This window comes from Pezoporus flaviventris, unplaced genomic scaffold (assembly GCF_033815535.1).
Source record: "Pezoporus flaviventris isolate CSIRO_AGI_PZ_B2104156 unplaced genomic scaffold, CSIRO_AGI_Pfla_v1 ptg000123l, whole genome shotgun sequence".
Taxonomy (NCBI): Eukaryota; Metazoa; Chordata; class Aves; order Psittaciformes; family Psittacidae; genus Pezoporus; species Pezoporus flaviventris.
In genome coordinates this window covers 998,347-1,003,308 of record NW_026892671.1, presented here as the reverse complement: position 1 = coordinate 1,003,308, position 4,962 = coordinate 998,347, and the positions used below count along the sequence as shown (strand labels likewise).

Below are 4,962 nucleotides of genomic sequence, written 5' to 3'. Positions count from 1 at the left end.
AACTTCCACATTATTTCTCTTCTAGGGGTGTATTTCACTGATTCCTTTCAATCCAAATCCATCAACTTGTTGAAATGACGGATACAGGAAACCTCACGGTTCTCTCCGGCTTCATCCTCTTGGGTTTCTCTGATGCCCCAGAGCTACAAAACACCATCTTCACAGTCTTCTTATCCCTCTATGTTTTCATGGTGCTGGGGAACCTGACAATGATCCTGCTGATCAACACTGACCCCCACCTCCACATCCCCATGTACTTCTTCCTGACCCACTTATCTTGCATGGATGTTTGCCTTTCCTCTGCTATCATCCCAAAAGCTCTGGAGACCTTCCTGCTGGGGAGAAGCCACATCTCCTTTTGGGGTTGCTTTGCCCAGATGTATATTTTCCTGGTTCTGGGTATCTGTGAGAGCTTTCTCTATGGGGTAATGGCTTACGACCGATACACGGCTGTGTGCAAGCCCCTGCTCTACACCACTACTATGACCAGGGCGCGTTGCTATGGCATGATGGTGCTGGTGTACACCATTGGGTTCCTCACCTCCTGGTGCACATCACGCTGGCAGGGAGGTTGTCCTTCTGTCAGGCCAGGAGCATCAACCACTTCTTCTGTGAGCTGCCCACCCTCCTGCAGCTCTCCTGCTCAGACACAAGCACAAATGAGGTCTTCCAGGTTTACAGCACTGTGTTTAACGTCATGGTCTCTCTCCTGATGATGCTGGTGTCCTACACCTACATCCTCCACACCGTCCTGCAGATCCCTTTGGCCACGAGGAGGCTGAAGGTCTTCTCTACCTGCGCCTCCCACTTGGCTGCCATCACCATCTTCTATGCACCCGGGATCCTCACCTACATCCAGCCTCATGAGGCATCCTCATGGAATCAGGCAAAGCTGGTGTCGGTGTGTTACTCCATCCTCACCCCAACCCTCAACCCCCTCATCTACAGCCTGAGGAACAAGGAGGTGAAGGGGGCTCTGAGGAGGCTGTGGGAGCGAAAGCTGCTGCCACATCTATGCAGGGTTTGAAAGCACATTTGGAGCTCTTCAGTACTGTGGAGGTAAGGAAGAAACACGTGGTCATGGAATTGATAATTACTGGCCATTATTTGTCATTATTGGTCCCTGTTACTCATTATTACAGTTAAGGAGATCACAAAGCAAGTGCAGGGTATGGAGAACCTGCACAACAAATGGTTCTCTTCAAACAGCTTCAGGCTGTTTTAAGTGTGGCCTGAGAATTCAATATTTCATCCAAATAAGTATCAGCTCCTCAATAGCAGCCCTGAGACACCACCTTGTTTTTTTGTGTCTTTATTGTGCTAAATGAAAGTAGAGCCCACAAAAAGGAGGCTCAGACCTCACATAAGGCACTGACCACTGTCTCCATTGCCCGCTTGATAAGCATTTTCTCAATGATGAACTGCGGGAAGGTCAAGAGGATTTGATCCAGCTCTGCTGTCCCCAACACAAGGTGGAAGTGGAGCTGCTGGAGTAACTCTAGAGATGCAACAAGGATGCTCAGGGGCTGGAGCAGCTCCTGTGGGGAGCCAAGCTGAGAACATTGGGTCTGTGCAGCCTGGAGAACAGAAGCTGTGTGGAGACCTCAGAGCAGCTCCCAGTGTCCGAAGGGGGCTACAAAAAACCTGTAGGAGGCAAAGGGGAATGGCTTGAACCTGCCCGAGGGGAGACTGAGATGAGCTCTTAGGCACAAGCTCTTCCCTGTGAGGGTGCTGAGGCGCTGGCACAGGATGCCCAGAGAAGCTGTGGCTGCCCCATCCCCGGCAGTGTTCAAGGCCAGGTTGGACACAGGGGCTTGGAGCAAGCTGCTCCAGTGGAAGGTGTCCCTGCCCGTGGCAGGGGTTGGAGCTGGAGGAGCTTTAAGGCCCCTTCCAACACAAACCAAGCTGCAATTCTAAGAAATAAAGCTCTGACAGTCTGTTGGTCAACAAAGCCCTTGTGTTAAATGGGCACAAGTCATATCTGAGCCTCTGCTCTGCTGAGAATTTAAGTAGGGGTGTAAAGAGCCTGAGTGCAGGTGAGAGGGAGGATCAGGGGTCTTCCTCTCCCCTGAACATCCAAGGTGCTGCTTGCCTGGCTATCTTGACAAAGCTGATAGAGCAAGTGCAGTACTCAGCTGTCTGCTTCTGGGATTTCAAGCTGCATTATTCACCCTGCACAAGCACACCCAGGTATTCTCAGTGCCTCTTTCCGGATTCATGTAGTTCTTTTCAATAATCTTTGAATTATATTATTCTTCTTTTCTAAATTAGGTTGAGGGTTATTTCTCCCTCTGCTATACTGATTTTCCAACTTCACAAGCCTTCGGTTTAGCCCAGTACTCAGTGGGGAAGAAAGACATTCAAGACCACACAGAAATCCTTTTCTACCCTCCTCCAGTGCATCTCCTGGACTGTCAGTCTGATGCCTTCCAGCAGAAAAACAGGTTGACATTGAAGACATCTAAAGCCATCTACATTCTTCTCTTTCTTGCTTCCCCACATTTTCATAGCTTGGTTTTCTCTTCTATCTGCCCCATCCTTTGTGTTTCCTAAATGTCTGGGACAAGGTTATCATTCAATATTTCCACACAGAGGATGCTTTGTTGTGTTTGTTTTCAGCTCCCTTCAATGCAATATTAGATGATCTCTGGTGATGTAAAGGGCTTACTCAGGGAAACACTGAAAGAAAGGGGTATGTGATAGATGGGGAAATACAAAGCAAACTGTCCTGGGCCTGTCTTCCTGGGTAGGTCTCTGCAGGAGAACTGGTCTTGGAGGTGTTGATGCAGCCAGAAGGAGTTTGGGGAACAAATGGTTTTCTTCAAACAGCTTCAGGTGATTTTAAGCGTGGACTGAGTCTTCAATAATTCGTCCAAATAAGTATCAGGTATTTAATAACAGGACTGAGACAGCACCATGGTGTTTTGTGTTTAAATTGTGCTAAATGAAAGTAGTTCTCACAAAAAGGAGGCTCAGCCTTGAGGTAAGGCAGTGACCGCTGTCTCCATTGCCTGGTTCATAACTGTTCATCCCAAGGGAGCTTGAAGACCTGAGGGAAGGACCAAAGGTTCAATACAGCTCTGGTATCCCCTGCAGTTCTGATACAGTTTTGGTGTCTATAGAATCCTAGAATCATAAAATAGCTAGGGTTGGAAAGGACCTTAAGATCATCTAGTTCCAACCACCCTGCCATAGGCAGGGACACCTCACACGAAACCATCTCACCCAAGGCTCTGTCCAACCTGGTCTTGAACACTGCCAGGGATACAACATTCACAACCTCCCTGGGCAACCCATTCCAGTGCCTCACCACCCTCACAGGAAAGAATTTCCTTCTTATATCCGATCTAAACTTCCCCTGTTTCAGTTTTAACCTGTTACCCCTTGTCCTATCATTACAGTCCCTAATGATGAGTCCCTCCCCAGCATCCCTATAGGCCCCCTTCAGATACTGAAAGTCTGCTCTGAGGTCTCCACGCACCTTCTCTTCTCCAGGTTTAACAGCCACAACTTTCTCAGCCTGTCTTCATACAGGAGGTCCTCCAGCCTCTGAACATCCTCGTGGCCTCCTCTGGACTTGTTCCAACAGTTCCATGTCCTTTTTATGTTGAGGACACCAGAACTGCACACAATGCTCCAGGTCAAGTCTCACAAGAGCCCATCCCTGGCGGTTTTCAAGGCCAGGATGGACACAGGGGCTTGGAGCAAACTGCTCTAGTGGAAGGGGTCCCTGCCCATGGCAGGGGTTGGAAGTTGAGAGCTTTTAGGTCCCTTCCAACATAAACCAGTCTGGGATTATATGATACCTGATATGAGCATCCAATACATTTATCCCGTGTAAGTGAGCTGGAGCAGTGCTAAGGACTTGTAAGAAGCACACATAGGTTAGCATGTGGCCAGAAGTGTGTCCCAACTAAAATCTTCCTGGGATGTGTGGTCCTTAGATGTTTTCCTTTCTGGATGCTCAGTACCAGGTCTGTGCTTTGTGGATTTGACCATGTCACATCCCCTTCTGTATGTCATCACATTATTGAGGAGGAAGATGCTCTAAATGAAACAGTAGATGGAGGATTTTTAACATTTAATCCAAACACACCATTTCTGTTTAATGAACTGTACAATTGCTGGAAGAACATGTACTTGTATAATGACAAAATGAATAAATTTGTGGTATAAATAAGTACCTTTGGAAACCGTGGTCTTCTGCATCATGCATCATGCAAACAGCACAAACAGCTCTTCATGAGAGGCAAGACCCTCTGGTGTCCAAGCTAGGGACAAGGCAAGCTCTAATAGAAACTAAGTGTTATAAACATCTCCCCCTCCTTGTCTGTGTCTGTCTCCAGGTCTGTATTTGCTACATAAAGAGCTTATTGCTAAAGGTCTCTAACAGGTTGCAGTTGGTTATTTCTGCTTTGCAGAGCATGAAGTTCTGCAGCATTCCTCAGTGGTACCTTCTCAGTTAACAGGTTGTGTTGGGGAAGAGTTGGGTGGGAGGAAATATCACTTACAGCAGCCCCACAACAAGAAAACAGGGGAAAAATCATACTTCTCCCTAAAGACATTACATTCAATCACACTAAAATCCTTGGCAATAGGGGAAAATCCTACTCTCAGCTGCTACTTCTCCTAAACCAGATATGAGATGAAGCCCACAGCAAGAAGGTTAGAAATAGGTGGCCTTTAAGCTCCTTCCAACGCACACAGTGCTGTGAAACCTCTTTGGCTGAGCTGAATGTTTGCAGTGGTAGGAAGGAAGGTGCAGGATGACAGACACAGCTCTGCTGCCTCCAGGCTGGGATGTTCTGGTCACACAGCAATTTAGCATCTTCCCAATGCTCAATCACAGCACATACCATGCTCATCCTCTGGCAGCTCAGTGGCTCTGCTTCTCCTCCCGTTTCCTTACTTTGCACTGCACATCCTTCTGGAAGCAAATGGGATTTTATGCATTTCCTTGCA

General features: G+C 47.7%; 1 pseudogene; it reads left to right on the top strand.

Moving 5' to 3' along the window:
- The first annotated feature begins 428 nt into the window (after nt 1-428).
- LOC133282450 (olfactory receptor 5A2-like) lies at nt 429-922 on the top strand (annotated as a pseudogene).
- Nucleotides 923-4,962: the final 4,040 nt, after the last annotated feature.